Source organism: Ischnura elegans, chromosome 9, assembly GCF_921293095.1.
Source record: "Ischnura elegans chromosome 9, ioIscEleg1.1, whole genome shotgun sequence".
NCBI classification, from domain to species: Eukaryota; Metazoa; Arthropoda; class Insecta; order Odonata; family Coenagrionidae; genus Ischnura; species Ischnura elegans.
In genome coordinates, this window is record NC_060254.1 from 55,866,450 (window position 1) to 55,889,563 (window position 23,114).

At 37.2% G+C, this 23,114-nt stretch overlaps 1 protein-coding gene across 5 annotated transcripts in view; it reads left to right on the top strand.

Annotated features, from left to right (window-relative positions):
* The window catches only part of LOC124165356 (glutamate receptor ionotropic, kainate 2), a 122,693-nt gene that overhangs the window by 31,253 nt on the left and 68,326 nt on the right, over positions 1-23,114 (top strand). The window contains exon 1 of one of the 5 annotated variants that reach the window (XM_046542723.1): positions 12,467-12,553. The exons of the other annotated variants lie outside the window; for them this stretch is intronic. The gene's annotated coding sequence lies outside the window, so the exon portion shown is untranslated. Of the gene's footprint in view, positions 1-12,466; positions 12,554-23,114 lie in introns of those variants that run through there. 5 annotated transcript variants of the gene reach the window in all.

Genomic DNA, 23,114 nt, shown 5'->3' on the forward strand with positions numbered 1-23,114 from the left:
TTAGGTTACAGACCAGAAATACATTTTATCACCCGAACAGTCATCTTTTTTAAAATTTCAACTAGCATTTTATGCATTTGAAACATGAAGTCACAGACACTAGCTGTGTTAATGAGTATCCAGTATTTATGTATTCATCAACAATGTTCTCAAAAATGGTAGAGTAGTAAAATTATTGCGTAAACAATCGATTTTTCGGATAATTAGTGCAGTCAAATTTACCGGAATATATATTATTTAATCAGCGTCAACAATCCGAATATTTGCTTGACGCAGCTCTCCACTCCGCTCTCTAATCTGCTAACTTTTCCATATTTACATAATTATCCTCTTTTATATCCTTAATATCTTGTCTATGTAACTCATTCACGGCCATCCCTTTCCTTTCTTCCTACGGCGAAGGCCGTTTTACACGGTATACGGAATTGCGCAATCTGTCGTACGTGAGAAGGCGCAATCAAAATTGCGTCGTGTAAAGCGGTGAATCGCTAGAACACATGCGAGAATGCGTGGATGCGAGGCGACAAAATAGCCCCTGTTCTAATTTCGTTCATGCATTCGCGCAATTCCACGCTATTTCAGAAATAAATCAGCTCTAACCTGCGCAATTCCGTGCCCCGTGTAAAACGGCCTTAGTACTTATGTGGCCGATTAAGTTGTCCTGTCTTCTTCTTAGGACTTTTATAAGACTTCTCCTGTCTCCCGCTCTTTTTAGCACTTCCTCATTACTTAACTCGGTCGATCCATTTTTATCTTCATCATTTTTCGGTAGCACTACGTTAAGAATGCATCCACTCTTGACTTTTCTGCTTCTATGCGAAATTTTTCGTTCCTGCCGCGTGAACGGCGGTGAAAAAAAAAACTTCCCCTGGACTGGGAATCGAACCACGGATGTTTGACTTTCCGGGCCACTGCGCTATCCAGGTTCCTGAATTCCCATTGCAATTTTATAGAGGCTCATAGGTACTAGGTCCATGATGGATGGTAACGCGAGGGAGAAAGGACCTCAAATGAGCTACAACTTGTTGGTATATGAGAAAGTTGGATAGCGTAATGTTCTGCGCAGTGGCCTGGTAAGCCAATGATCCGTGGTTCGAGTTCCGGCCCAGGGAAGTTTTTCGTCTATGTGAATTCTTAGCCTCTATCAACGTCCACTCCTCGCCCCCATACAGAAAGATGCTCAGTATGTCTATTGTTATCAATCCTTGTAAATATGGAATAGTACTTGAATTTTATTGCTTACTAGCAGGCCACCCGGTGTTGCTCGGGGAAGGGTGGTACCCAAAGAAGTAGGAAACTTGGAACTCGGAATTCATGGCCACATGACAGGATTCTTAGGTTAAGGATCGAAGCAGGTATGATGATGGTGTACAAGTGTAACATCCAACAATTGAAAAAACGATTTCCGTATACCGCGCACGGAATGAGCTTATACCCCGCTACAAAAAATTGATCATTATTTGTGTCCGTACGTGCACAGACCAAAATTGTTTTCCCTTTGAGCGAGTGAAGAGGTGTGCCTACCCGGAAAAATGTACAACCGCAGAAGCTGTATGACGTAACGTAACAAACGGTAATGAGAAATTGACGCAAATGAAGTGTCGGAGACAACCAAAAGTAGCACTACGGTGTTTGATAGCATGAGATGCACCTACGTACGAACTTTGGTTGCAATCTGTGCAGCCGTGTGGAAACGCATAGCGGACATACAAACAGACAGCCTCTAAGATATGCATAGATTTTGAATTTTTTGTTGGACACCCTTGAATTAAATGTGCATCGGCCATCCCTTGTTTGCAACACGTGAGGGGAGGTTTTATTTCCCCTCTTTTCCCTTCACTCCATCCCTCCCTCCCCTCCGACCCGGGCGATCAATATGCCCCACCGACAGATGGCTCTGCCTCCGCCAAAGAACTCTCGCCCCCCCCCTCTCCGCTTCCCAGCATCCCTACGATCATGTTTTTTTTGTAGTCGTAGTCAGAGGTCACTCTCGCTTTATCACTCAGAAGCGAAGTCCGGCGGCTTCAATCTCTCGAAAGCAAACTTCTAGTACGAAATGATATCAGCATTTTTCTACGCACAGTGACGTCGGACTTGAGCCGGTGGGGTAGCCAGGAATTTCGTTCGGGGGGAGGGGGTCCAAAACCAGGGGGAAAATAAAAAAAATCAGGGTACTAAGTTAGGGTTTAAAACTAATTTTAACAATTTTCTTAATAAATTCATTTTTCAAAGAAATAATTTGTAAATTCATGATTTTTCAATATTTTGTTATATTTTCTTGAGCAAAGTAAGTATGTTTTAATTTTTCGGGGGTGGGGGGAAGGTCCGGACCCCCTTGACCTCCCCCCTAACTACGCCCCTGACTTGAGCGGCGATTCAATCAAAATATTCCTCAATGAACATGATGAACACACAAAGTAGCAATTTTACACACACTAATCAAACTAACACAAACCTAGGTTTCGACGGATAACCGTCATTCTCAGGGTTGAAACGAGTGACCAAGTTCATTCAATTCAGCACAGTTTACCAATAAAAGATATAAACATACGTATCCCTAGAATGATTCAATATTTTATGAAGCGGGTTCTCACTCATTAATAATCACAAAAATTTATGTAAAAATTGTCATCACTGATATCGGTCTAAATGACCTTAACTTTGACGAACCATAAATGCTTCTGCAGACCAGTGCGGCAGCCCAGTTGCAAGTTGTAATTTTCCACACTGTAATCAAAATTATACCAACCTAGGTTTCTACGCATAAACGTCATTATAAGGGTCGAAGCTTATGTTGTTGTAAGTTTTATTCAAATGTGGATAACTGCAAAAGTTTGCGTGTTCTTCTATCATCACAACGGAAAAATTCCTGAGTTTAATTAGTAATTAAAAATGTAAAAAGTAAGTAAAAGTAGAGAAAAATTAAACTTTAGTTTATTGTTTTTACTCATTAGTATTATGTATATGCAACTTGTTCTATGTAACAATTTTTTTACAGATTTCTCATTGTGAGCTTACGTCGAAAATAGCTGTTCGGAAGCTTAAAAACGTTTATTTTATCGGAGAGGTTGAGAAGACTGTCATGTACGTAAGTGCTTACGTCTGTAATCTGTAACTTTTGTGTGTGTTTATGCCAAGCTTTAAGTTGTTTCCGGAGCAATAGGTATCTTTGGCTTTAGACCGGCGTATTCCGGCTTGCAAAGCACTTGTTCATAGAGATAATACCGCAATGAGATTTCTCATTGTGAGGTCACGTCGAAAATAGCTGTCCGGAAGCTTAAAAACGTTTATTTTATCGGTGATGTTGAGAAGGTTGTGTGACGATATGTTTGAAAGGCTAAGAAATGGTATTTTGTCACTTCTTATTTATTCGAATATGCTTTCGATGTAGAAGGTTATCATCAGGTCCAAAACCCTATGACAACGAGCTAAAATTAGCGTTAGACGCATAATTCACCAGCACGCAGTTCACGTTATCAATTTAAACATACGGAATACGGTCTATATGACCACAAAAGTTTCTGTAGAGTGCGGTAGTCTAGTTGCAATTTTTTAAATTTGATAATGAGTGTGGCACAGTCAGAACCCGGTTTGATATCATCTTAATCTTAATTGAGTTGATTTTTCTTCATAATAATCGTAGTAGACATATTATGGCGTATCACCGATTTTTTCTTGGAGTCTACCCTTACAATGTTGAGAAGAAATCTCTAGAAATCGGCTGACTATATAGGATTGTTATTCTTTTTTTGAGCTTTCCCTCATTTGTGTAACGGACAGGTGGAAAGAGTTCTTGTTGTCGACTGTGCGTACGTTATTCTCTAATACGTTTCGAAAACGTTTCGCCATAAATTCGTTGTGAGCAGGCAAATTATGCGTGGCATTACAACTTGTTCATAGAGATTATGTCGCAATGAGATTTCTCATTGTGAGCTTACGTCGAAAATAGCTGTCCGGAAGCTTAAAAACGTTTTTTTATCGGAGAGATTTAGAAGGCTGTAATGTACGTAAGTGCTTACGTCTGTAATCTGTGACTTTTTTGTGTGTTAATGCCAAGTTTTAAGTTGTTTCCGTTGCAATAGGTATCATTGGCTTTAGACCGGCGTATTCCGGCTTGCAATCCCTGTGCCCTCAGTTCAATTCACGCTCTCATTTCGAAATTTTTGTTATGGTCTTACAAGGGAAGTTCCTCAAATGTCAACACCAGATTTATTTTCAGACCATTTGATTTCTGTTTAAAAAAAACTTTTTGTGAAATTCAAGGGGTGTTTATTTTTGGAAATCGGGGTCATAAACTATAGGTTTTGGAAAAATATAATTTATAGAATCATTATAATATTTTATTATGTAAATTTAAAATTTTACGATTTCATGTTATTTATTCTTTTTTATCGAAAAAAAAATATTTTTCTGGATTGTTTGCTAAATTCCCGAACTAAATAATGTGGCATAGCGAAAAAATAAATGCAATCAAAATTAAATCAAAGCAATAAATAGCGAAGAGCCGTGTCCCTAGAATCCGTCAGTCTTTTATAAAACGGTATCTCATTCATGAATTATCAGAAAAAATATGTAAAATTTTTATCGATGATGATCCTGGTGGATGTTCTTTTTTCGACGCATAATGATTGATGGTTTATTTTCAACGCTATACGTTGCTGAAAATAGTCGTAATTCCTGGGTGTTCACCAATATGTATAAGTTGTACGCGGGATATCACCAATACTATTATACATAGAGCAGGGCATGGTATAATTAGGTGATAGAAAATTTGGATTTTAAGTTTTTCAACTTAATAGAGCAATATGGCGTGGCTGATAGGGTGTAAAAATTTTTTTCACGTCCTCGGTTATTGCCAAATGAAAATCGTGTGCGAAGTATCTCGCAAATCTGGGTATCAAATTAACACCAAGCCTCCTTAAAGTGGTTGGCGGATTTTTATTTTCTGATTTTCCAGGAGAAAAATATATATGATTTCAACAACAATTACAAATGTATTTATCTAGTTTTGCTTTATCGAATTATGGTTGCAAAAAACGGCTTTTCAAGTTATTATACCTTGAAATAGCATTTGAATATACCCATTTTTATACAGGATAATTTAGATCAACGTATGAAATGACCAGATGACAACGTAAAAATATATGGAACTATATCTAGATTATTATCTAGATTATTTAGAATTAAAATATTAAATTGTGAATTAGTTCATATAATGGCAACCACAATCCAATGGCGGCGCTGCGATCATTAAAAGGAATGAGGATGATAGAAAACCGTAACAAGTTCGTTTTTACGAACAAAAGAAACAAGTGAATTAGGAAAAATGGAAAAGAAGAAGGAGGAGCTGAAACGAAAAGACGAGAAAGAAAAGGTAGGAAATTTTCCATGTAATTTTGGAAAAGACAAAGCAAAAAATTTGTTTGTAGGCAGGGATTCTTCCGGGTTTCCTTACGCATTTACTGGACAATATGTCGCCAGCGTTCCAGTTGGCTTCCTCAGATCCACTGAAGTGTCGATGTAGAAATTTCTGCTTACCGTCATAATCTCCGCGGTAACCTAATTGGGAATTAAAAAAATGTTGTTATAATAACTTTAAACTCGATGACGATAAGTAAAGTTTCTCTACGGAACTGGAAAGAATAAAATAAATTTTCAATGAGTCTAAAAGAGTCGCTAAATTATTTTCTTCTTGTACAACGAAAAAAACGCCGAGCACATGTTCCATTATAACTCTCAATATACACGTAAAATCAATTGCATTATGTAGTCTCATTATGTTGTGGTGTTAAGTATAAATTGAGTGTTTTAGTGTTGGCGTTTCTGTTGTGGTTATCGTGGCAACCGCGTGCGCTTTACTGTGAGCGCAAAATTAGCCTGGAAAACCCTAACTATGAAGGGAATAATGTGAATGCGGAAATGTTTCATTTTTTGGAACTCAAGATAAAAGAAATTTTCTTGGTTTGATGCGGCAACCGCAGAAAAATCTCGGGAAAAATTTATGCTAAGGTTCGTGTAAAACCGTTCCGGTTGCTTTATGCCATCGCTTTTAGTGTGTTGACTGCGTTAAATAAAGACTTAAGTTAAAAAATTGCCTTTTCTAGTGCGTTTTTTGTGAAAAAAAGAGAATAAAACTTCTTTTTCTGGCAAGTTAGAATTTAAGACATTATTCCTAAAAAAGAAAACAGTTTATCAGAATAGGAATATTTTATTAATATTCCAGCCTTTTGTTTTTCATTAATTTGTTGATTTGGCAGTATATTGTTTAGTATTTGTGTTTTTTAACTATATATATTCCTTTTTTCCGCCTTTCATAATTTTCAATCTTTTTATACAACATAAGATGGAAAAACGTGGGAAAGACTCATGGACGAGGGATGTGTTTAGACAGTAGATATGTAGTTGGAATATTATCATTGTAGTTTTACAAATATGATTTAGTAAAGGATTCTGTTTTAAGGGTAGTCGTTGGTTAATAAAATTGAATAATTTTTTGATAAATCTCCAGCAGTTGGGCCCGAATGAAACCGAAAATATATTTTATGTAATTAATACATAAAATAAAATTTTGGTCCCATTTATGTATAAATTATATATAAATTTATGCACATTTTTATTCAATTTTATATGTATTTGATGACTTAAGGAAGAAGGCGCTCATGAACACATCAGGAACCCACACGAAAAAATCCTATTCGCGCCCAATTATACAGGTAAACGACAGTGCATAAGCGTCTGAAAATAAATCAATGTATTAAGTAAACGCATGTCCCTAAAACGAGTTAAATCCCATCCCATCCTAAATAAGAAGCGTTTGGCCCTCTACTGATCTTATTGTTTTTACGTTAAACTAATTTCAAACTTTAGATATAGTATTGAAATTTTCATAGTCTCCAGAATAAACCTTTTCGTTAGCATTTTTCTACAACTCAAATTTAAAACTACGATGAGCTAAACTTAACTTAATAATAAATAGATGGCGCTTCTTCATATTCAGTAACGTACGGCGTGTTTCCGTTAGGTCATTTTCAAAAACAATTTTCTTGAGGATGATATAAACGATTAACAAAACGACTTTTGTTTTAAATGGAATTGTTTGTACTGTTATTTTTGAGAAAGAGAAACTTAAAATTATTAGCAAGTGAATATAAAATTTAAGAAACCATTCCTGAAAAAATAACATTTTAATGGATAATAATATAGAATTAGGATTATTAATATTTCAACTGTTTATGATTTTTGTTTATTTTTATTTTTTAAATATTTATTGTTCCTAATGCGTCTGGATGTAAACCAGACCGAACCGAGAAGTTTCGGACCGAGAAGACAATCCAACGCGTTTAGGTCATTCTCAAGTAAACTCCGTACTTGAAAAAGACCCAACAATCAAGACGCGTCGTACGTTTAGCTAATTCTCAAGTACACATTTTACTTGAAAATGACCTAACGGTCGGAACGCGTCGTGCGTCACTGAATAAATGTGTGTAAAAGTAACATCTCTTTATTTTTAAGTCAATATACCTCTCCACTGCATCTCGCCTGCTCATTAATTTTATGAGAGATAAAGTTTAAACTAGAAATACCTCAAATTAATTAAAAAAATTCAATCGATCAAGTAGGAATGGCGCGTCCTCTGAAATATCCGAGGTTTGAACACGGGCTCTTCGTGTTGTAGGTCATCCCTGTTCGCGATTTCCGTCTTTCTCGCATGGGAGGGAATCTTTTGAGTTAAGGGTCGTTTTCCTGGAGTGGATTGAAGTCGAGGGTGAGGGGAGGGGTTGAGATTTCGATCCTGGGGCAGGTGGGGGGAAGGGGTAAGGGCGATGGCCAGACAGGGCTGCCAACCTATCACACCCTCCCTTTTTCTCCGGGAGGGCACTTCCGAAAAGGCGGGAATTCAAAACATTTATCTTTCGTTTCCGGTTGAACTTTGCTTATGCGTTTTATGATCAACGATCAACTGATGCTGCTAGACGAAATTGAGATGGTGTATGTGCTTTCTAAGGTATGCGTGTTTTCGTGTGAGTTCTTCGTCATTTGATGATGGTGATTTTTGTGGGCGTGGAGGGAGTTTTCAGCGACGGTGTGCTGTCCTTTTTAAGTAGAAATTTTCCCTTAGAAATATACCCTCCGCGAACTATCTACCCTCCGCTGCAATCTTACCTTGCGGACTTAGCGCAAATGCCCTAAGCGTGAATGTCCTTAGCGTGAATGTTTTATTCTTTGAAGCCCTCCGGCTAGCCAGAAACGCATTATTCTCCGAGGGATGAAAAGCTTATTCAATTATTTTGTGCATTTTAAACTGGTATTGGAAAAGTTAAGTTTCTCAAATCTTTTCAAATTTATTTTTATCTATGAATGGATATTCATTTTCTCTCGGACATTAGTGATCAAGTGTCGCAATTTCGGCGAGAAAAACTCAAGTCACCATTTTCTCTCAACCCTTTCTAACCCAGAGCTGTTTCTGGGAGAAATCGAATTTCAAGTTTTTTCATTTTGAAAACTTCAAAATTTTGCACTCAACCATGATTATTGCGACAGCTAAATATTTCGTCATTACAAATTACACCACAAAGTAATCCTTGGTTAAGATATTTCCTGCATAGAGAAGGAAATTTATAAATTTTTTATGTTGCTTAGAAGCAACACTGGGCTATAATGGGTTAATAGAGTGACCGTACTTTTAGAGAGAGTGACGACGGATATTGGCTTATATTCCTATCCATATACCAGTTATTTTTAGAGGATCCGATGTGATGATGATTTAATGTTGACAGCCAGCCCCCTTGGCCCTGGTTTAAATCCTAGTCGGTGCGGAGATAAGTGAGGTCTCTGCTCGAGCGCCTTGTGAATGGTTTCTCAATTTCAGCACTCCGCACGTTAGATTAAATCGCGGTCCTGTTGTTGATTTACGTAAACCCATTAGTGCATAAAGTTGTTTTTGTCAAATATTCATTTCAAAAGTAATTATTCTGGTTAATAAGGTTCATTTTAAATTATTTCTGCAATTTTTAAAATAAATTTTTAAATGATACATCGGACTGTCACTTTTCAGTGTCGATTACAGATTCAAAATATTACGGAAAAACTTGATAATATAGAAAAAAAAGATCAACCTTTAGAAGAAAAATGAGATAAAAGTTATCAACATACTGAGAAAAATACTACAATAAAAAATAATTTAGTTAACCCTTGCGGGTGGCTGAAAATTCTTTCAATGCCATGTCTCGCATAAATGCTTCTCCAGTCGATAAATTCAAGGAGTCAACTAAAATATTAGCGGGGCGGTGAAGACAGATATCCATTTGAACTTAATATAGTATGAAAATGTAGCGCAAGTCAATTAGAGCCCAGAAAAAAATTAAATACGTGCGTCCTATATATCGGACGCTGTGCACTAATGGGTTAAGGCCAATGCCGACGCCAGGTTTCTCTCCACCCATCCTACCCTCATGGCGCCAATGACGTTAGTTTTCGCTCAACTTTTTCAAATACCCACCTGTTATATGCGCAACTGTATTGGAATAGATGGGTTTACACATTGACCCGGGCGAACATCGTTTTGGAAAGATACCAACTCGCAAAACGCATTCGACATACAAATGCAATACTGCTAAGTTTGCACCTTTATTTCTGCGGATCAAATGATTATGATGATGATGATGATGGATGCTGATTAAGGCCCGTCTAGGCAATGAATAATCATTAGGATGAAGCTTTGTTTTCGAAAATAAAGAAGTCCCACCCGCCTAGACGTTAATTCTAATGAGAGAAAAACATATAAAAATTTTAACGTACAATGTTCTTAACACCGAGGTATTAAGAGCATGGAGTCTGATAAAAAACGGGGATTTTCGCTTCAAAATGGGTCTTATAAGGGTTAGCACGTAAATTTGCTGTCTTAAATGCACGACGTTTTTTTTAGTTTCGTCCTATCTTCATCTTATCCGGCGCGCGCAACCGCCTTTTTCCCCATAGCGGAGCCCAACGCTAGGTAACGAGACAAATTCCCTCCCAATTCATCCTCACGTGTTTTTTGACGGCTCTGCAGTCATTATTAAGCTGTTTATGGCGAAGAAAGTTGTGTTAATATAATATATTTAATGTAGGGCCTTTAAATCTACCTTCTACATATATAGCAGATGGTGTCTGTTTGTTTGTCCGGTTTGATTTTCCATACGGCTGCACGGATTGCGACCAGAGTTAGCTGATGCTCTCAAATTTTGTAGTGCCATTTTTGATTGCGTCCGACTTGTCCTTTTCGTCGTTTTCTCATTACCGTTTGTTGCGTCACGTCGCTGGTTACTCGGAGGCTGCGCGCTAGGCTTAGATTGCTTGAACATATGAGAATGGATATCTTTAAGAGCGACACGATGAATATAATACAAGAACCCCACTATATTTCCAGGTCCGACAGAAGCGATGAATTAAGAGAGATGTTTTGCTGAACGGATAGATATGGGAATGTATCGTTTTTCCGCAGAACCATGAAGGACTTTAATAAATGCCAGTCGTAATTTCCTTAGAGCAATTTATTTTTATGTGTAAACGGTTGGTGCTCTAACATCCCCTGCCACACGCCTTTTATGCGGCTCGCGGAGTAGTATGTAGATATAGATGTTAGATACGACTTCTGCAGTTGGACATACTGCCGGGTAGGCACACAGCTTAAAACTTTTAGAGAAGGATTCTACACTTAACCATTAATCCTCTCGGTGCAAACCTTTTCGCTGGGATATGCGTTCACTCGACGTCTTTGGTCTTTACACGTACGGACACACATAATGATGAATGTTGTGGAGCGGGGTATAAGCTGATCCCATGAGCGGTGTACGGAAATCATTTTTTCCATTATTTGCTGTTTCATATGTACACCGTCATCATACCTGCTCTGTTCTCTTACCTAGAATCTTGCATGTGACCATGAATTCCTAGTTCCATGTTTCCCATTTCTTTTGGAACTATCCTGCCCAAGCGACGCCTAGTGGCCTGCTAGTGAATATAAAACTTATACTCTGCATCTTCAACAAATATATACTATAAAGACATTTTAAAAAAGAATAAAACATAAAAATTAAGGAGAAGATGGGTTTTCGAATATGCCAATGGAATGATGCGTGGGGCGTTGAGAGATCCTGGAAAGGGTAGGTATACGAAATGGTGTTGAACAAGGTAGGAAGTATAAAAACATTGATCTCTGGCAGTGAGGAAGACGGAATTTAGGTTGGTGTAGTTGGTGGTTATTACGAAAGGTAGTGGTTTGAATGCTAGTGTTTATGTCTATTAATCATAGGAATAACTTTTTTAGCATCTAAGCTTCTCCAATTATCTCGGATTTTTACTTTTAACAGTATCAGTGCCGATTTTAAACACAATTACTTAGAAGAATAGACACTTTTATTTTTACCACTTCTCCTAGACGACGATTTTACTTTAATATGGCTCCTTAACATGCTTTTTCACATTGGCACAAGATTTTTATTTCGACATTTCTAACCATTCTATGCTTATTTCTTAAAAAGACCAACTGATTACGGTGTTTTTGCATCACTGGAATGCTAGGCAGATTATTACTCATCATCCTCTGATCGCAGTAGAGATTTGTTTAGTTGAAACAGTCCGTAGCAACCATCGTTTTTAGGAGTTGTGTAACGTGAAAAAATTGTTTAATCTATCAATGGAGTCGACTCGGATTTCAACACCAATGATTTTATAACTGCCCTCGTTTCTGGGACTGAGTCCTCCGCCGTCAAAAATTGACATTAAAAAATTACATTCAGTTTTCTGACCTTTGCTGTGCACGTTAATTCTTGCCATTCGTCTCCCATCCTTAGATAAGTGGTGGATAGGTTTCCATGAGAAGCTCATTGGCGAACAACGCAACTTAACGGAACAACAAGGTAAAAAAGACGCAGAGACTACTGCAAAAAAAATAACGGTGATGAAATTGAATTTAGTTAATAAACAGAAACTAGCTGTTTTAAATGTACGTTTGTGCATTGAAGACGGTAGCGGACCTGGACACAGATATGTTCATGTTAAATTCTCATTGAAATTATGTAAATCCGGAGATAAATTCATAAATACAATCCATCAGGTAATTACAAAATCGCTAGTGATTTAAGCTCTCGCGGGACAGTTCGTGGTTCACCCGCTCGCCGCACGTCCCTTCGCTCGGCGCCACCGTCGGCCGACGCGATCGGATTTCTATGGAAACGGGCGGCGGTGGTCCAGGGTGCGCGGAGGCTGCGCCGTCTGTCTTCCCGGGCGCGGCTCCGGGTGCAGGAGCGCGGAAGAACCCCTTTCCTCCCCGCATACAAAGGCGATCCGCTAACCTCCAGTCCAGTGATATTCCGCTGAGTGAGTGCGCGGCTCGTATGCGGACTAACCGACTCGTATACACGGATTGTTGTCCCATAATTCTCTCATTGTTTGACTAAAGTGCTACGGTGGTTTTCATAGAAAACTTTTGAAGGAGTAGGTGATCGGTTGGGCCGCCCCCCGGCCCCATCAGGGGCCCGTTAATCATCCATGGCGAGGGAACCCCAAAATGGTGAGTTTATGCATCTATTTTTTTTTGGCCTCCTCTAGGCCTTTTGTTAGATGTACGACTTACGTAATTCCTGCTGTCATACCTATGCAATGTCCCTTTGAATGTAGGGTTGTACCATATTAAAAATGCATTAATAAAGGTCTACATGTCTATGAGATCTAGTTGGTGTGGTTGCTAGTGCGAAGGCATTTAACCCCGTGGGTCCTGTTTCGAATCTAGATTTTTAATCGGCTGCCCTAATGTCTGATTAGGGTGCTGTGTAGAGTAGACCTCATGTTAACCTCTCCATCCGTCGGATGGGACGTTAATCTTTTGTCCCCTTGGCGCCTTTCATTAAGATAAGGTTTAAGTCGACGACGGGTTTCTCTCGACCCTTCCTTTCTTATCATTAAGTCACGCACAAATGGCTTTAGCTTTCGGTCGCCTCCTCTTACTGACATTACCAATTCGCGTATCATATAAAATATTTATAACAGTTTAGGAGTTCCTTTTAAATTAATGTATCGGCGTTTTCATGCTCGCAGTCTGTTATTAGCAGTTTATCTGTCACACTAACAAAGAGCGCAGAGATTAAAGTGGCAAACTTATCACTCATGCTTGAGAAATTTCGTATTATCAAATTTCCCTCGATTAAAGTGCATTATTTCTGAGTCCTTGTTCTATGTGGTCCTATCGGTTGATTTATGAAAATATCGTCGGTTTCTAAGATCTGCAGTTTTCAGATCGCATGCACTGTAAATTCGCTTCGCCTCTTGAATAATACACCTTCCCTTAGAGGGTTGTTTATGTTTTTTTCTCTCAGAGTGTTGACGTCCCCCGTAGTGGTGGGTGGCATACCCCAATGATGTCTTAGCCCTTGTATTCTAAGTATTTCCTTATCTTTTAAATGTCGTTTTTATTAAAAAATTTCTAAATCTCCTTTTCTTCCGTTCTTTGTTGTTTCCGAATCCTCAATCAATAAGAAATCCACTCAAGCATGTACCGAATGCACCGATTCGGAGCTGTTTCCGTGAGTTCAAAACTCACCCCAGCCTGCCGTTTGACAAAATTCATTGAAAATAGCGCATTTTTTTCCATTGTTTCTGTGATGGAATTGCTTTTTGAAATGAGAAAGCATGCGGATACAATTTGGTCAAGTAATTACTTGATTTTTTAAACATATATTGCAATTTTCAGATGGATAAGAAACTTTTAATTTTTCTGTTTCTTTTCCCAATATTATTTTACTTATTATATTATTTTTGCGATTCATTGCCCAAAGAAGTATATTTTTTTCTTTTTGTATAGTTTGACAATGGGTTTAGACCAATAATAAAACCTGAAGCGGCATTAGGCCGGAAAGACAAAGGAAAAACTGATTGATTAACTAATACAGTATATTTTATTTTTAACAATAGTTGTCTGTTATCTCCAAGCACTATTTATCTCTCATCACTCCCGCCTGGCCAGTCATGTCTTGTCTTTTTCCTTACTATGCCACTCGTTTAAAACGAACGCAATCATCTCGAAATCTTCAGGATCTATAAAGAAGACGCTTATCAATATTTACTTGTATCTCAAATATGAAAATATAGCCTTAGACTGAGATAGATTTTATGTATTTTAGATCAAATTCAATATAGACAAGGGTTTATCCAATAAAAATGGAAAGTTTTAAGGCTATTGTATGTTTTCGATGAATAACATAACACAATAAAGACCGCACGAGCGGAGTGACAAGTCTTTTAAACAGCCTCTCCATTTTAACCCAACATTCGACAATTCAAGGTACGTAGTCATAATTTTAACATTTTAAAAGTAGCCACCATCAAAATTGCAAACAGAAACAAAGAATAGTAACATATATCTGTGATCATACATTTTTCGTTCATTGCACAAAGTTCAATAGCTCATTTAATGCATGTCATCTCCATCTTACCAAGCATTGCGAAATTACAATTATTATCTTAATAGTTTAACGCGAATATAAGGTGATGGGATAATAATAAATATTCGTTATATTTGACATTTTTGGGATGGTTAAATATTCGTTATATTTGACATTTTTGGGATTGTGAATACTGATTCAAAGTCTAAGCATATCCTTGTCATCACTTTACAAGGAAAATAAAAATGGAATTCAATTTTATTTTGAAAACGTTTGAGGACTAGACGTGACACTCCCTTGGAGAGAGAGGGAGTATAATTTCATTTAATATGGAGTAATTTTATTAATAAAGTAGACGATTAGAGTAGACAAGTAGATTTTTTGCACGAGTTTCTTGTGAACCCCTTTTCACGAAATTCCAGCTGCAGCCCTTTTTCCCAATATTATTTCATTTTTTGGTTATTCATCGCCCAATGAGTATAAATATTTCTTTTCCTATTTAGTTTGACTTTGATTTAATAAAAACTGAAAATGCATTTGGCCGGAAAGATTCGTTAGTGATTGATTAGCATAGACAGTATTTTATGATTTTGAAAAGCCAAGCACTTCGCCTCTCGGTTATTAATTCTTGACTTCTAATAACTGTAATCATTGCTAGGAAATATACCGATTGATCTCAGTTCGACCTGGCTTACTCGGCTTTTTGAAGTAAATAACGCAACAGTGGCCTAGGCCGACCGATATCTGGGAATAGCGCGAGCCAAATCGGCCCCTTTCCCGTGCACCGGCCTACAAACATCTCAAATCGATCCGTGGCTGCCGGAGTGTAGGGTTCATCGCACTTCTTTTGTTTACCATTGGGAAAGAGTAACATAAGTTATTTTAAGGGGGCTGGAACTCAAAAAATAATTAATATCTCGACTGCTAATTTGTATGTGTGTGGTTTTATTTTTCCAGGAAGCAGAAAACAGCCATTTATCGTTTCAGTAATAAATAATTGATTTTTTATTGCTTCTAAAATTAATTCCCATCCCAGAAGGTGGCAGAATAGCTGTAGCAACGTTTTTGAGGAATGAGTACGTATATCCATTGACCCTTATCTAAGAAAAATAAAAACATACTTGTACTCAGGCCATATCATTCAAAATCTACATCTACGTACTTACATACCGCTTCAATGCGCGTGTGGTAAAAGCGTGGGCGTCAGGAATGCAGTCATCTGTACATGATAACCTTAGAAGCCATGGCGTACAAGTGAAATTTTTATAATTTTGGAGGTAAGGTCAGATAATGCTTGGTGAGGTGCACAAAATGACGGTGGGAAAGTGATACGAGTGAATCATTGAATCTATAACCTATCAGTGATTCATTGGTATCCCTAAGCCTCAACAATATTGTGTACCCCGCCAACCATTATTTGCAGTTCTCTCCGAAATTATAAATATTGCACTTCCATCCCTTCGCTTCTAACGTCCTTGGATTTTCTAAAACATAATGTGTTCGTTCTTTAGGCGCTTGAATTGCGGCCCAACATTTATCAAGTGCTTTGTTATTCGGCAAAAAACGAATTCCTACGCCTTTCTGTTCGGCACAAATGCTCTTTTATTTCATAATATATGTTGCACCTACGAATGAAGCGCTGTTGTAAGATGATGTTCGACTCTCATTTCTCACAAGATGTGTCTTTTTCTTTTGTTCTTTTGAGGTGTGTCACTCTGAAAGATTGACGAAAATGTTTATAATTCTATCAAACGTTCTTCGTTCAAGAAATCTAACTCAGCCTTGCACTTTGCCTCTTGAGTGGCTTCCAACCTAATCCGTGGAAAAGTTGTGTGAACTCTGTTTGCTCGTATCAGTTTTAGTCGAATCACATTGCTTTCCTTTGAATTTTCTTTTTTTAAGCTGATTAAATCTTTGCAATCCGTATCTCATATTTTTTCCTCGCATACGAGTTGCATGGTGTAAAATGCAATCTGTAAAAATGCATATTTGGGGTTCTACACTGCTGAACACGACCCCAGATGTTGCATAAATAATACTGACTCGTAAGATTCTGTTACAAATGCCGTTGCCGAACACCGATCAAATGGGAAAAGTCTCTGCGTGATGGATAGTAGATCAATAAAGGCAAGAGGTAAAGGGCATGTCAGAAGGTGTTCTTATAGGCTTCGATAGGTTCGTATCTTAACAGCTATGCGGTGGCGGATAAGTTATCTCCGTAATCGTGAATAATGGCATTAATATATAAGGTTACGCATTGAGAAAGAGAACAAGAAACGAATATTTCTTCGATAGCTTGTTTTCCTTGGCATAGTCATTTTAAAATTGTTTCTATTATTTGATTAGAAGTACTTGACGTACTTATACTGACGTACTTCCGTAATGTCTTATTTTTCCGCATAGTTGCAGCAAATAGGATTGGTTTTTGTTATATTGGAAATTATATTGGCCCATTTGATTACGCAGGAATGTAAACACCATATAAAATCCACCTTCATCAATTCAAATTTATTATTTGCTTCTTCATGTACGAGTGAAGTGTATGGGCTCTGTAATACAAAAAATGTCAACAGAATAGTTTCATTGGTATACTTCCATGGCGGTTGGTCTTCGGGTATCTCTCGAGATTGATACCTCAATATCGAAACTCTCTTTCCGTGTTTGTAAACAAGCCGATATTACATCCACATAAAACTCTGCAAGCCTAAGTAAGTTGAATATAAGCTATAAACTTGAACAAATATGTTCATAACGCTCAAGATAGACTCAGTAACCAAATTATTATTAAAATACCAGCAGGCCACCCGGCGTTGCTCGGGAAGGTAAGTAGGCACCAGAGAAATGGGAAACTTAAAAATTTTCTTTTTCCAAAATATAATTTCATTTTTGGTAATTAATACCCAAAGGGAATTTTTTTATTTTTGTATTTAGTTTGACTTTGACATTTATTTATCAAAAGTAATAAAAACTGAATAATCAGGAGGCCGGAAAGGAAATTCATGGTCACATAGCGGGATTTTTAGGCAAAAGAACAAAGCAGGTATGGCGACATTATGTATATGTGTGATAATCTCGACGTCCGCCCTTAGTATATATCTTACGGTTGACTCAAAATTGAAATAAGACGTTGGGCAGAATACGATAGACAGCAAACAATAGCAATAACGGTTTCCGTATGCTGCGCACGGGATCAGCTAATACCCTGCTCCATAAAATTGATCGGTGCGTGCATCCGTACTTGCATAGGCCATAAACGTCGTGTTAACGCATTTCCTAGCCAAAAGGTTTGCACCGAGAAGATTAATTGGAGAGTGTAGTATCCTTTGAGTTATGTTTTTCCTTTGAGCGTGTCAATATGTGTGCCTACCAGGCAGGATGTCCAAGCGCAGTAGTTGCATGACGTGATATGACAAACAATAATGGGCAGATGACGCAAAATGATGCTACTGAAAGCAGCACCACGGGCTTTGGGACTTTGAGGTGTACCTATGTACAAGCTTTGGTTGCAATACGAGCAGCTTTATGGACACGAATAGCGAACAGGCAAACTAAGAAACAGACATCCTCTTTCATATATAGGGTGTTTCGGGAGGAATCTGCTATACTTCAGGAGGTGAGACAATTTTAAGCTTTTTTTTGTCAATAAACATAGGGTCGCAACTCCTTAGCTACTGCGCTATGGCAACCAAGCTTTTTTTGGATGCACGTTGCAGTTACCATGAACACGGTTTTTCTTGAGCATACACTATACAGCCTTTTCGACATTTTATTTAATAATATGGATTTTTAAGGACCTAAAATAATTAAGTTAAAAGAAAATATGAGATTATAGTTTACTGAAACAATTAATCTTTGAGCTTAATTAATCGAGAGCTTTGAGCTTGTATCAACAATACGATTGCGCAATCTCACCCATTTTGAGATTGTTTCAAAAATATTATAATACCACATTTTAGTACCGTGATAACTGTAAAGTACATCTAAAAATATCTGCGTTGCCATAGCTCAGTAACTAAGAAGTTGCGATACCATGTTTATGGAAAAAAATGCTTTGAATTGTCTCCCCTACCACCTCATCAACTATTGCAGATTCGTCCTGAAGCATCCTGTATATTGATTCAGCCGGTTAAGGTTGGTTTGCTCGGAACATTTACAAATGATTCCATTAATCTCCCTTCTCATCGTGAACTTCCGTCTTCCATTCACAAGAAGGCATATTGATTCTGCCTATAATTCCTATTCTTTTCCTCCCTCTCCCCCGCCTCCCAATCACTCTTCCCTTTTGCACGATTTTTAGCGCCCTCTCCTCGCTCAGTAATCGTTCCATCCAAACCCTATGCCTCCCTCGAATCTTATCAAAAAATCTCTCTTTCCTCACCCACCATGTCCAGTACTTCGTCATTCTACCTTCTCTCCGTCCACTTCACCCTCTTCATTCTTCTCCACACCCACATTTCGAACACTTATAGTCTCTTTTTCGTTCTCTCTCCTCAAAGTTAATGTTGTGTGACGTTTAATATTTATATTTATGTTCAATTAATACTGTTATTGATTTGATGTTTTCACCTGCATGCTCTTCAGACTCGTAATTTCCCTAACGCAATTCTCTTCCTTATCTCCCAACTGATGTATTCGTTTTCCAATCATTTGCTGCCTAAATTGTTGAACTGAACCACCTACTCAAGTAACCATATGCTGATGTCAAATAACCTTTCTTCCTTATTGCAATCGGTAATTGAAATGGTAAATCATGATCTTTCAAGCATATTTTTTTAATACTGAAGAGCAATTGGGAAGGAAAAGCTATGGCCGAAGTTAACCAATCAGACCCTTCACGGGATCCTGGTTTTAGCTACGTAAATTTTTGCCGATAACCTGCGAGAATAATTCGGATGTGCGTTCTGTATGGATTATGGGCAAGTTTTGTATTGCTTGAGGAAAAAACGAATTGCTCTACCAATACGTTCGGCAATGTATCCCTCTCTTATTCTGTGGCGTAGCCAGGATTTTAAAATGGGGGAGGGGATTTTGGTGTCCTTCCGGGGTGTTTGGGGTTATAATAACCCGGAAATCCCACTCAAGAGCAGTGGCTACGCAGCTGCTCTTATATTATTTTCTGCCGGATCTGCAAATCTGTTATACAAAAATTTCCTCTAAAATTTAATGGCAAGCAGTTTTTTCTTTCGTTGTTCAGAGTGTCACCAAGATAAATGATCCACGATTTCACCGAGTTACATACGGTGGCCTCTTTTGAGGACAATATTTCTCCCTGCTTTTGAAGGGGGCATGATTTCTTCTCCCTCCCATCTCTCGTGAATACTCGCCGAGTTTGTTGTAATTTTTTTTACAATCCTTTGAGATAAAATACTAAATAAAAAAGAGAAAATTGTGGGTTGAAAGGCTTGAAGCGCATTTTCTGAAGAAAATCTTATCTATGAAGATAAGATTTTCTTCGGAATAATTCAGATAAGATTTGCTTCAAAATCTTATCTTCAAAGATAAGATTTTCTTCAGAAAATGCGCTTCAAGCCTTTCAACCCACAATTTTCTCTTTTTTTATTTAGTATTTTATCTCAAGGGATTGTAAAAAAAATTACGACAAACTCGGCGAGTATTCATGAGAGATGGGAGGGAGAAGAAATCATGCCCCCTTCAAAAGCAAGGAGAAATATTGTCCTCAACCGAGGCCACCGTATGTAACTCAGTGAAATCGTGGATCATTTATGTTGGTGACACACTGAAAATTCTCTCGTTTAGAGTCCCTGAGTTAGGGGGGAAAAATAAAAGATTAACTTGAAGTCACAAAATTTGTCGCCCAAGGGACCTAAAACGCTTCATTAAGGGTCCTAATTATGTAAATGCGTATGGATTCCCTTTTCCCCCACCGGAAGTTCCCAACCCCACTCAAAATTTATGCCCGTACCCGTCAGACCCTGTGGAAATTTATGCTGCCAACCCTCTCGTGTTTTCCGGTCGCTTCCCCATTCGTGACATATTTTTTTTGCTGCGTTAATGGCGTAAGAACTGACACAGTATTCCCCCTTAAAATGTGACAGATTTTTTTTTACAAAACATCCAATAATATAACTTTATAAAAATAGTTTTTTTTATAAAAAACAACGTTTGTCTCGCGACAATTTTTCAATAAACTTTGATGTAAACAAAGTCGTCGTTATGATTTGCCACCATTCTCCTTCCTTTCAATGATCGCAGCGCCGTTATCGTATTTTGGTGGCCCCTTTTTGAGATAATCTTAATGTGTTATTTTAAATTCTGAATTAAAATCGAGATACAGTTCCAATCATGATAGAAGTGTAAGAATATTAAATTGTCATCTGGTTTTGAGTTATCCTGAAAATTTCAGCTTGATAACTTTGCGGAATGTAGTTAAAAATTGAATTATTTGATTTGACCCGGACACGATGACAAACAACAAAGCGATTTAATAAAAACGTTGTTAAATCACGAGCACTATCCACGTACTATCCTACTTACTATGCATACTACATATATGTATATACTACATAAATCTATGTACTGCATACTATTAAGCGTGCGTCAGATTGTGTCACCAGGTGTTTACGAAAGAAAAGGAAAAAGAGATGCTCCTTGAAGATATGCAACTACTTTCTATGCTCCTTTTTTGTCTGGAAATAACCAATTCTCATTCCTATCCATTCGGAAAAATATATCTCTTATTTTATCGTTCTTGTCATACCTATAAAAATAGAGAGGTTCCAAGGTGATGTTGTCGCTGACGCTCTGAAATATCTCTGTTCCAGGTATATATATCCTAATCTCTAGCGTTCGCAAAAACTCGAAATCGCAGTTTTTTAAATAATTCGGCAGTTGGAAGAGGGAGATATGTCACGACAAAAAATAATCTCCAATAAGTCATTATTTTGTAAGTTTAAAATAAGAAATCGTTCATGGTGTCGCCCTTGCTTTTAAGAGCTGGTGAATACAAAAGGGATAAGGCGTCATTAAATTGTTTGGACAGAACCGCTTATTAGTGGTGAAAGAAGGCATCCTTCACACGAATGCTTAAATCAACTTTCCACGCTAGGGCAATGCGCGAGGCCGAGAAGTAGCTGAGACGCTGTGACCTTCCCGTCAGGAGTCGGTGATGTCATCAGCGTATTTGCGTATGGATTAAGGCGGCCGCGAATTGCTCGAAAAAGAGGCGACGCGGCGGATAGAAAAATAGGAGGTTGATTCGCTGAGGAAACGCTAAAATGAAAGCATTGCCCCTTGTTTATGTCTTACTTAAAAAAAACCATCACCACCTTCAAAAATTTGGATATATTAATACCCATACTTATTTATCATTTTATGTATGAACACACTGCCAAACGTAGCAATTGGGAAGGTGAAAAATTCTTTTCAAAACTTCACCCTTTAGTCTCCTTAAAAAAATCGTGATTGCAAAATGAAATGAACATGCCCTAATCAAATTTTACCCTTTACGTAAAATTTCTCTTCTGCGGCAATTTTCTGACCTTACATACGAAAAGAAAAAATAATTTCAAACCTGTCTTCTGTCACCTTCTCTTCTGTCTTTTTGGTCGAGTTCTTAATTTAAAAATCCTTCATTAACATTCATATCCTCAACTTGAAAATTTTAGTTCACTAACATGAAAGTATTTTTAGATGAATACTAACGCCGGTTTAGAGAAATAAATTGCGAGAAACTAAAAAAAAACAGTTTGAATAAAAATCAGATTGATTCCTATGAGACTTTTACAAAAAAATAACGCGTATCGTATGCAATGTGTCATTCAAATCCGTAACTTAATGCGCAACTGTAGAATAGGTAGCGAAAATGATTCAAGTGTTTTTCGATTTTTTATCCGGATTTTTCTTCTCCATTCTATGTGAAGTTAATGTTTTATTTTTCATCTCGATATATCTTCTATGATCCAGTGTTTTGATTTGAAAAGCACATAAAAAAGTGAAAGAAACAAATGCTACGATATTTGATAATATTTACCAACCCCATTATATCCCAGTTTTTTGGTCATTTGGGAAATATTGGGGTTTATTTTTACTTATTTTATTATTTATTTTCTAATATATTTTATATAAAATGATGTTTCCTGGAGTTTAGGTCAATAAATTAAAAGTTAGCAGCCAACGTTTCGTTTTATTTTAAAATATTCTTCAGGGCTATGTTAGAAAAAAAAATGTGAAACAATATAAAATGCAGAGAATTAGGCAATATACAATATATATACATAAAAAAGGAGCAATCGGTTTTTTTTATAAACAATATAATTTATAGAAATATATATAAACATATATACATGAACAGAATGGATTATACAAAAAATTTTGACATACCTCTAAACTTTGAATACATTTATTGATATTTGGTTTCTACGGTATTGCCACAACCTAGGTTACCATTAATTTTGATGAAAATAAAACGAAAAAAAAAATGAGAAAACCAAAATGAGCCAACGTTTCGTTTTTAAAATAAAACGAAACGTTGGCTGCTAACTTTTAATTTATTGACCTAAACTCCAGGAAACATCATTTTATATATTAAAATAAGGTCAAGAAAAAGGAGAAAAAAAATAATAATAATATATTTTATCAAATTTCGTTGTCGTTTGTTTTTTTACTTTTATGATGTGTTTATTCAATCAATTAGTGGATCACGGAAGATATCTCGGAATGAAAACCTTTTCAGCC